General features: G+C 35.1%; 1 long non-coding RNA gene across 2 annotated transcripts in view; it reads right to left on the reverse strand.

Annotated features, from left to right (window-relative positions):
• Nucleotides 1-10,977, reverse strand: part of LOC107680294 (uncharacterized) — a 22,040-nt gene extending 11,063 nt beyond the window's left edge. The window contains exons 1-3 of one of the 2 annotated variants that reach the window (XR_001633135.1): nucleotides 10,634-10,977; nucleotides 10,016-10,101; nucleotides 9,772-9,891 (exon numbers count right to left, since the gene is read on the reverse strand). This is a non-coding gene — a long non-coding RNA (uncharacterized LOC107680294). Of the gene's footprint in view, nucleotides 1-9,771; nucleotides 9,892-10,007; nucleotides 10,102-10,633 lie in introns of both variants that reach the window. The other variant, XR_001633134.1, reaches the window with a different exon arrangement.
• Nucleotides 10,978-11,426: the final 449 nt, after the last annotated feature.

The raw sequence follows: 11,426 nt of genomic DNA on the forward strand, positions 1-11,426 counted from the left end.
TGTTATTATACAAATTTGTGTCCTCATAAACCACATAAACATGCACACACACACACACACACACACACACACACACGCGCGCACACACACACACACACACACACACACAGTAACATCATGCAAACAACTACACTCTTAAAAATAAAGGTTCACAAGGGGGATTTTGCAGATCTATTTTTGGTTCCCCAAAGAACCTTTCAGTGGACAGTTCTTAAAAGAACCATTTTTTCTTTTAGGGTTTCTGCAGGTCTTAGGGTAAATTTAAAGACCATTTTAAAAGCAGTTAAAGAAAACTGAAGTAATAAACTGAAGGGAACACAGTATGTCAGTATGTTCTCTAAATGTAAATGTCTAGGGAGCACACAATGAGTTGTATTAGCAACAGTTTGAAAATACAACTTCCAACAGATGTCCATTATTTTGTAATTCATTTTACATTTAGCCTAACTAGAATATGGAAATAACATTTACTATCTGGTCACCCTGCAAAATGTGATGTTCTTCCTCAGTATGTGTGTCTGTCTAAAGATTCTTAAATAAAGATATATTAAGAAGCAAAATGACAGAAGATATATAGTTGTCACACGTTGGTGATACAAACTGCACGAGGACGAAGGAGATCAACGAAAAGTCTTTTAATCAGATAAATCCAGGAGAACAGGCACGGAAACCACCTTAACATAGATGGAGAACGGACCAAGACTAAGGGAGAATAGAGGACTTATAAGCATGAACCAAACAAAGGGAACTAATGAGATGATTAACAGACAACAGGTGAACTGAATGACATAATAGGCAACTCAGGAAAACTAGGTCACAACGGAGAGAACAGAAAACAAGGCATATATGTAGCAGAAGTCTTGTTTTCTGTAAAACTGGTCAAAATGAATTGATTTTACAATTAAAACAAGAACAAATCTGTTGATGGGGTCAGAAAAATTAACATTAATTTGTCCTTTATTTTAAGGACAAATTCTGTTCTTAGGGTTAAGAACATTTTAATGTTCTAAATAACCTTTTACCACTATATACATACATACATGATAATAAAGAACCTTTCTTTTTAATAGTGCATGTTTGGAGTGACACACAAATCTAAAACACTAGTTATTATACAATGCAGAAACTCTTTCTCACTCTCTCTATTCTGTTTATTTCCACCAATGTGAATGAAGGAGTCAAATAAAAAATGCAAGAAGAAAGTAAAATGGATAAAGAAGAAATTAAGTTATTAAAAAGTAAGATTGCATGAGTTTGTAAGTGAATCCTGTTTTTCTGATCTGGTACACGGAGACGTATGAATAATATTTTACTATAAGACAGATTAGAATTGATTAAAGTGAGGTGTATCAAGGTTGACACTGAAATCTGTGTCTTGTATGTGTGTTTCTTTTTTCTGAGGGGGGATCAAATGATTTGTCTTTTGTGTGTGGAAGGGAATGCTAGTAGAAATACGTCTTTGTTGCTCTAAAATTGGATCTAAGACTCAAATAGGGCCGCTCATGTCAAACAGCTTGGTTAATCACCTTCCCTGCTTGTACTGCGGTCACCTTCATCTTCAACTAACATTCATTCAAATCAGTCGTGTAGTCATTTTTATGTGCATTCGTACTGAATTTGAAAACAAAGGATTCAAGATAAAGGATTCTTCAAATTGAAATACAAGCACACAACAAAATCATACAGAAACAAAATGCATGAAGAAAGATTATGATGGTGGTCTCACATACTGTAATGTTAAAAACATTATAAGGCAAGACAAGAAAACTGCAGAGTAGCAGATTGCTCTATTATTTATATTGGTGCATCTCAGCTGCCATAGATGTGTGTGTGCATTGACATATGGCCAGAGAGTGTGGGCATTATGGCCAGGTGTCTCTGCAGTGGTTATGAGGCTCAGGTCAGGCAGGCAAACATCTGGACAGCTGTTACACAAGGGTTCTTACTTATAAACACTGGCTAATTTGTTTCCTGTTTCCTCAGGTGTGTGTGTGTGTGTGTGGGGCGCAGGGCGACCCAGACTTATAAGTATTATGATAATATAAGTCTCTTACGCTCACCAAGGTTATGTGTTAAAACAATTAACAATTAATAAGATTGTGAAATATTATTACAATTTAAAATAACTTTTATATATTAATATATTTGAAAATGTAAATTATTCCTGTGATTCCACAGCTAAGCTGAACTTTAGTGTCAGTGCAGCTTGTTTTCTTTTCTTTTAAATCAATCTATAATTTCCATATCTATGTGTGTGGAACTGATCATCACTCTTTCACAATCTACAAAATACAGACTACTTCATTATAAAGAAAATAAAAATAAATTAAATATATTCATAATCTATGACATAAATACATCACATAGGTTAGTGGATAATTCAGCAACAAAAGTTATTCTAGAAAAATAAGTGCACAATAATTTTATAAATCCAAACATTTAGTGAAAAAACATTATTTAGTGAAATAAAAGTGTAGCACTAAATCTGGTAAAATGTTAGGGGAGAGTGGGGACGGTTGCAACACTTTTTGCATTTCCTTTAGTTTCTCAGAGACGGTTTGTATTAGAAAGTCAAAATTTTAATACAATAATGGCACATCTGTCAGCTACTCACCCACATTGCTGTAACGTGTACATATGACAATATACATACAGTTTATACTTGCAAAATCATTGACATTTATCTACAAATCAAGTATAATAATGGGGACACAATGATCTTGGAGAGAGTTTTAGCGAGCTGACTGTTGTAACCCAGCGCGACCAGGGTTTGAATGCTGGAGTATGACTGACAGCCACAGCGGAGAAAAGAGTTTACCCGAACTTTAATGTAAGGACTTAAAATATTGTCCTCACATTAAGCTATCGTATAGCTTCAGAAGACTTGGAATATAGAGCACAAAAACTTTATTGTGCTTTATAATGCTTTTATGCCTTTTGTGTGGCTTAACAGTAACACAGAATACATGCACAATATGGAATTTGGATTGGCCGTCTGACCGATACCCGATCCAGCAAAGAATGGCAGTATCAGATATGAGTATCGAATCGGCACATACCTAGTGGAAACCATGATATACATATATTTTTTTCTCCAATATAAGTAGAAAATTCAAAAGCACAGCATTTTTTGGAGATTGAAAACTTTTGTAACATTAAAAATGTCTTTACTGTTACCCGATCAATTTATTGTGTTTGTGCAGAAGTTTATACTCGATTCTTAATACTGTGTGTCGTTACCTACGTGATCCACAACAGTTTTTTGTTTTGTAATGGTTGTTCATGAGTAATATTTTTGCATTTTTTTAAATAGTGCGTTTAGAGTAAAAATATCTTATTTTTGCATTTAGTACTGCCCTTCAGAAACTAAAAAAAGATGCTTACCTGTTTCTCATAAACACACATTTTAAACTTTTAACCTCAACTCTACACATAATGTTGATTTGCATGTGAAATAGCTAGCAATATCTAAATAAGGTATATAGTCCCCCCCACTGTTTTTAATATACATTAAAACACAAGCACATTTCTGAGGACATCTTGAGCCAGGGATAAGCTACCAAAAACAGAGTCTGTCTCCAAAAAACGGGGGTGTCTGGTCAGCTTAATTTGTATTTGACAGGCGAGCACAGAGCCAGAAGATCTTTGAGATCCTGAGAGTGTGAATTGATATTTTACTGATCCCCACCTGCTGAGAAACACAAGCATACAATTACCCTCCACTCACAGCTAATCTGCTGAAACGAATCATGTTATTACGTATACAGACACGGGTAATTCCATGTTCTAGTCCTTCAATTTGTTGAAGCAAATATAACATCCCTGTAGAATTCTGAAAGGGCGATTAATTTTCAGTTAATTTCTTTTCCTGCCAAAAAGTCTGAAATGCACTTGGTGTAAACACAGGAAATTGCATCTAACAAGCATTCAAAATAAATCTTTCAGACACTGTATTTATCTCAGAGATATATTTGTTGCTCATATACTACGTATATGATCCTATGACATACATATTTGATCATTCAGGAATTCTGACACCCCCCCAGAGGACTGAACAAATATAATACCAGAATAAACCAGTGTCAAAAAGATGCAAATTCTCAAAGACTACACCTGTGTTTCATTAAAGATGGTTATATGAATGCAAATGTCTCTTTTAAGCGTAACAGTTGGTATTAACATTCGTCTCGGGTGAGCAGACCACAAGTGGTCAGGCGAGACACATCATCATTTATACCTGGTAGTAACATGCGTTTCAAATGCATCTCCTGTGACCACCTGTGTGTGGATTTTGTGACCAAATACATCACTTACTATGCCATGTTACTGCATGTTAATGAAGATAAAACACACACACACACACAGGTTTGTTTTTGTGAAAAATGGGGACATCCCATAGGCGTAATGGTTTTTATACTGTACAGACCGTATATTCTATTGCCCTACACCAACCCTACCCCTAAACCTACCCCTTACAGGAAACTTTGTGCTATTTCAGATTTTCAATACACTCCAATCTGTGTGATTTATAAGCGTTTTGAAAAGTGGGGACATGGGGTAATGTCCTGAAAAGTCACCTTCTCCTTGTAATACCTATGTCATACCCTTGTCATTATACAAATGTATGTCCTCATTTGTCACAAAAACGTGCACACACACAAAACAAAACAGCAAAAGAAAAAAGCTAAGTCACACTATTATCCAAACATTTTAAGAAATGAATACTTTTATACAACAAGAATGCATAAAATTGGTTAAAAGTGAGTTATATTGGTGCAAAAAAAATTAAAATGCATGCTGTTATTTTGAACTTTCTATTCATCAAGGAACCTTGAAAAAATATGTATCACAGTTTCCACAAAAATATTATTCAACAGCTGTTGTCAACATTGATGTTGATAAAAAAAAAGTGATTTCTGAAGGATCATGTGATACTGGAGACAGGAAAATTCAGATTAAACATCACAGGAATAAATTATTGATAAAAAATATTTTAAAGGGGTCCTATTATGCTTTTTCACTTTTTGAATTTTAGTCAGTGTGTAGTGTGTATGTTTGGGCATAATGTTTTCCGGGGTTTGTGATGTCACAAAGCGGCCTATTAGAATATCATTAAAATAAATCCCGCCTACGGAAATTCGAATGGTTGGGGGGTGGGGAGGGGCAAGGTCTTGGTTAGAACGCTTGGTTGAGAGCATCAGACAAGATGACGACGAAGAAGAAGTGCTGCTGTAGCGTCAAGTTTTCGCAAGTTATTACACATGCACCTGAATAATTATGTAAGTAAATATGTATGTTACAATTATGAAAACGTTTTTATAAATTGCTGACAGTACAATACTGGACAATTATGTAATCGGCAGAATTTACACTTCAATTATGAGACTATGGTATAAATAAATTAAAGTGTATAACAGTTTCACTGCAATTCATGTTATAATGTTAGAATTAAAGAACAAGAAACATAACACATATGCACTTATCTGTACATAGTAAAAGCAGTTATTTTTAAGTGGTTGTTGACATCCTATCTAAAACGTGATGTAGCCAAAAAAACAACAACAAAAAAATAACGTTACCACTGTAATATGTCTTGCAATATCCGTGCGTGCAAAGGTTCTGTCACAACGCACAGGGACAGCTAACCAATCACAACATATTTCGTTTTTCGGAAGGTGGTCCTTCATCAAACCCGGAACTAATCAAGCCGTTTGTGCCAGGCTGGGGAGAAAGGTATTGTAATAATCAGGGGTGCACATAAGTGGATCGCAGGTCAAGCATGCGCGACCAAAATAAGAAATGCACTGTGTAAATTAGTTCAGAGCGCGCTTTTGCGTACCGACATGGTTGACAGCTGTTACTGCGCAATTACCATTTTAGATCGACAAACTGTACTGTATAAGATTTCTATTCAAGCTGAAAGCATAAATCTAGGCTACCCGCTAACATTTTCAAAGCACAATGCAAAACTGACATTTCATTCACTGACGCTCTACATACGGCAGCGCTAAACCCGGAAGCGCATATACTTACTTGCCGGCAACCCGCCAAAATAAAAGCTTGCTGATTTTAAGTTGAAAATGAAAAATGAAAATAATTAAAATGAAAATAATAATTAAGGTTCAAATTAAAATAATAATAATAATATTAGCATTTTATTTTTAAGTTTACTATAAAATAATTGTATTTGTATTTAATACTCCCTTTTTATTTTAAAATAAAATAGTATTATCACACTTTATTATTTAGTTTATTATTTTATTTAAAAAATACAAATAAAGTGCAATAATATTATCACTATTATTAATTAATTTTTTATAGTTATATTTGATGGGTCACACCATGTGCCGTGTGAGGACCAAACCAAATCTCCAGGTTCTCATATGAGAACCAGGCTGAAAAACTTATGTGCACCCCTGGTAATAATGTAAATTATGTGAAAAATAATGCGTTTTTCAAACCACCAAGCATGAGAGCATGTTCTAGTACACCCCCAAAACAAAATAAACACTTTGTAAAAGAGCATAATAGGACCCCTTTAAAATACAAAACAGTTTTTATTATTTATTTATTTTTTAGGTATTTTATGTTATTTTTAAGTATTTCACAATATTATTGTTTTTACTGTATTTTTTATAAAATAAATTCCTTGGTGACACCAAACTTTTGAAGCATTTTTTCCCCCAAAGTTTCCAATCGGATGGTAATTTTCTTTGAAAGCTGCATATAAAATGACAAAGTTAAACCCTTGTTTTAACGCAGCAGTTGACTGACAGGTCAGTCTTTGCTGCTGTCTGCAACGTACAGCATTTGGACTGATTATCGTTTACACTACAAATGTAATGTGGCCACATGCATTTCTAATTACATTCGAAAGTGGTTTAAGTGGTCTGATCATAAATGTTGTCAGTCCAATCGCTGGTGGTCAGTTCTGTTAAACCTTAAGAGGTTTAACAGAACTAAATACCACTGATTCCATCTGTGTGCCATTCAGGTGTGATTACAGTGAGGCCTTACTACACAGAGACAGAGAGAGAGAGAGAGAGAGAGAGAGAGAGAGTACACATTGTACGATCATGTATGTGTGGGTGTACAGTCGCTATCCAGGTGTGATGCAAATATTATAGAAGCTGACAGAAAGACCTTGAAGTGTGTGTGTGTGTGCATGCATACTGAATACAGAGGCCTTGGAGGCTGAATGTGAATGTTACAGTTTAGACGAATCCAAATGTGGCCATCAGACATTAAATTCAAAAAGTTTCATTTTGATAATAAAGAGTCAGGGCAAAAGCAAAGTGAGTGAACTAGTAAGACTCAGATCTACAGCACTAAAACAGCTGGTAAACATTAGCTTTTTCAAAGTGTGCGTTTGTGTGTTTCTCCAGTGTTTCGTAACAGAGATAAATTTAACACCTCTAGAGAGACACAACAGATGCTGGAACTCTATCAATGCTGAACACACAAACCACTTTCTGCAGTACCCAACACTCACACACACTCAAACACACATCGTCTTAAAAATGAACATGCACAGAAGCTGCATTTTCATCAAAATTAAACTTTACAGTCCTGTGCTTGTCTTCCTTTGCAGCCTCTCTCTCCTCCTTCCCAAAAAACTTTCCATCATTTTGTTGTTTAAAAACTTATTGTAAGGTCAAAATTGATCTTATTTACACTCTTAATGTGTGCTCAAAAAGATCCATTGACAGGTGTAGCAAAGTATGAATCACAGCTCACACAAAACTCACTTTCAAACCAAGCAGCTTTCTGTTGGTCCAAACTGTGAATTTGCCCTCTTAATCCATCCCTCCTCTAGGGATATGCCGGTATCAAATTTTCATGTTGCGATTAATTGCTAATGCTTTTATCACGGTATACGGTATTATCACGATATTGAAATGTAGTTTTAAAAAAAGTGCTGTCATAATACAGTATAACAGGTTTAATAACTTTTTTCTTATAACAAAAATAACATTTAAATGCAATAAAGCAATACAGAAAAATGTATAAAGTTAAAAGTTTTACACAGATTAAAGTGCAAAAGAACTATAAAGATCAATAGGTATCACTTTACAATAAGACCTCATTAGTTAACCTTAGTTAATGCATTAACATTCACAATGAGCAATAGCTACATTTGCTACAGAAGTTATTAATCTTTGTTTAAAAATACTAGTAATACATTAATACCTAAGATTAATGAATGTTCAGAAGAATTTTTAATTGGCAGTTTGTTAACTAATGAATTAACTAATGTTAACTAATGAAGCCCTAATGTAAAGTGTGACCGAACAATAAAGAATCAAAACACTTTCAAACAATAGCTAGGGCATGTTGTAGTCCAGATTAAAATGTAAAATAAAATATTATCGTGCATATTCATTACCGTGATATATCGCATTACCGAATACCGGCACAAGTCTACCCTCCTCCTGAGGCTCCTCCTGTCTTTATCCACCTGTCCTAATAGTTTTACTCCATTTTCTCCATCCTTCTACTCTCTATTTGGGATCTCATTCTCTGTTCTGCTGTGCTGGTTCTTAATACAGTACTGTGCAAAGATTACATAGACACTTCCACAAGTGTCATCCCATGAGAAATTAATGTTCTGCTGATGAACGAGAGTAAAACCTATGCTGAACTCACTTGTTTTCTTACTGTTGTGTTATTATTTTTATTATTAAGCCATGGCTCTAGCAATGTATTTATCTGTCTCACCCCTCCAACTGCCAGCGTTTGCTCAAATAGGTCCCAAAGACTACATCATTTGTTGTGTCAAATTTTTTCTTTTTAAAAAATATCCAGGTTTGCTGTGCTTGTTTATTGGTCTGCACAATTTGTCCAAAATGTTTGTGATCATATATAAATATAACTGCAATGATAATACTACTACTGCTAATAATAATAAACCGATAAAAATAAACAAATATATGATTATATTACAAAATACAATTATTAAATAAGATTAATATTACAATGTCTCACTGTAAAATAAAAATGAGTGTTTAATTCAATAATGATGTAATAATTATTATGTTTTTAGAGTACATCAGTAAAACTGCAATAATAATATTTAAATTAAATATAGAATATAAATAATATAAATAATAATATTTGTCTTTTTTATTTTTAAACATTAAACCATCAAGTCCTCATTTTGGTGGAAAATTGCAGGTAGATCTTAAAGCCTCTATTATTGCGAACTGCCAGTTTCTAAGTGATTTTGCTTACAAATTTGGGGAGATGGTTGAGGCATGTTGCGTTCCCAAATGTATGCAATAAGCACCTAAGCTCATAGCACATATAAAGATGAATTTATGTGAAGCAACATTTACTGTTAACCTAGCTGCTCTTACAGTAAACACTGAAAACACTGGATCATGAATTGTTCACACCGAAACAAGCAACACATATATTTTTTTCATTTTCAAACATTTGAACCTTTAAAAAATCCTCTGATCCAGAATCAACCAACTCACATCTTTATCACTGCTATCTAAGTGAATAACTAGCAGCAAAGAGAAGTCTGATATCACAAGTTTAGAGGGAGTCATGACCTGTGCCCTTTAACAGACTTGTGAGAAAGTGATACTTTCAGAAAAAAATAAAAGACATGAGAGAGAAAAAGAGAAAAAAAAAACTGTGACTTAAGCGTTAAGCCCAGTTAAGACCAAGCACTTCAAACGCCATGGTAACGGGAGTCAAAGGTTAATGAAAGGGCACTTTGGCGGAGGGATGAAGACATGACAGAGGAATAAAAAAGTGGATTACCCAGCTCTGATATCAAAGAGTCCCTCCGTGCGCTCCCTCTCTCTGGAATATCTCCGAGTCTGAGTTTGATCAGACTGTCTTAGTCCTCGCTGTCAGCCAGTGGCAGTTACCGCAGTAAAACTGTGAGAAAACAGATTAAAAACATACAGATGTCATAGCAATTAACAGTCATCCGCATGATTAAACTTGCATCTCTGGTGTAATTTGTGTTGTATTTAAACCACATCTCGTTTCACCTCTTCACCTCTGCTGTTTCTTGGCTTAATTTTCTGCCATGATCCAGACTGCAGGAGTCAAGAGGTTATAGATCAGAGAGATGATTCATCATGCCTGCATCACCAGAAACACAGAGCAATTTATCTTTGAGGACTCTTCAGTGGTTTCAGTCTTCATTAAAATGGATGCAGGGATTACATTAGTTCATTAGTGCCGTGGCTTCCAGTTATTGTAAGGGTTGTCAACCTTTTTCGGTCTGTGACCAATTTTTCATTCATGTCACAGAATTAAGATACTTGGAAAAAGCTCAGAACTTAAGAATAGACTTTAGTCTAGGAGTCAAACATGTACACACAACATAGAAAATAGAAAATATAAAGGTGGCATTTCAAATATTGGTTACTAATTGTGTATATAATTTAATGTTTACGGTTAATTTTAAACGTTCAATGAAGTATTAAAAACTACACTTAAAGCATTTGAATTCCACTCCCTTTTAATTCTACTTCTTACAGCTAAACTACTGTTTGCCACCTCAAATTTAGGAACTGAAACAGAATTTAACTCTCTATTAAATTCTGAATGCAGCGCGATCCTAAAGAAACAAGAAACATAACAAATCTCTTGGGCCTACTTTGGGACTCACCTATGGGTCTGCTGGACTCATGCGTCGCGCCGCGCCAGGAAAGTCTGCTGGTTATCTAATTTCTACTGTTGCATCCACCTTGGATTTGTTGTGTAGTCTGACGCAAACACAAGTACCAGACATTCAAGAGCGCGCAGTATGTTCTGGCTATTCACCTTTCTTAGGCACTTTGTTAGTTGGCTTGTTACATTGAGTTCAACTTTGTGTCCTTGTCATGTTGTATCATAAATGTTTCACGTAATATTTTAAGCGCAACCATTTAACCGAGAAACCGTTTAGGTCATTTGAGTGGGCAACAAACAAGTCTCTTGTTTGCAGGTGTTTTCCATGCGGCGTTGAACGCACAGGCGCCACGGCAGCGGCAGCTTCAGCTCGAGCATACTGCATGTTTAAAGGGGTCATATGACATTGCTAAAAAGAACATTATGTTGTGTATTTGGTGTAATGCAATGTGTTTATGCGGTTTAAGGTAAAAAAACAACAACATTATTTTCCACATAATGTACATTATTGTTGCTCCTCTATGCCCCGCCTTTCTGAAACGCGTCGATTTTTACAAAGCTCATCGTTCTGAAAAGCGAGGTGTACGCTGATTGGCCAGCTATCCAGTGCGTTGTGATTGGCTGAATACCTCAAACGTGTGACAGAAATGTTACACCCCTTAACATACTGTGATGCCATCTCCCAGCACGAGACAAAACCAATAAAACCCATTACAAACTAGGCATTTGTTGAATCCAGTGGGGACATAATTACTGATTATAATGACTTATACTGTGTTTTTACGCGTTGC

This window comes from Sinocyclocheilus anshuiensis, unplaced genomic scaffold, assembly GCF_001515605.1.
Source record: "Sinocyclocheilus anshuiensis isolate Anshui unplaced genomic scaffold, SAMN03320099.WGS_v1.1 scaffold13, whole genome shotgun sequence".
In the NCBI taxonomy this organism is placed as follows: Eukaryota; Metazoa; Chordata; class Actinopteri; order Cypriniformes; family Cyprinidae; genus Sinocyclocheilus; species Sinocyclocheilus anshuiensis.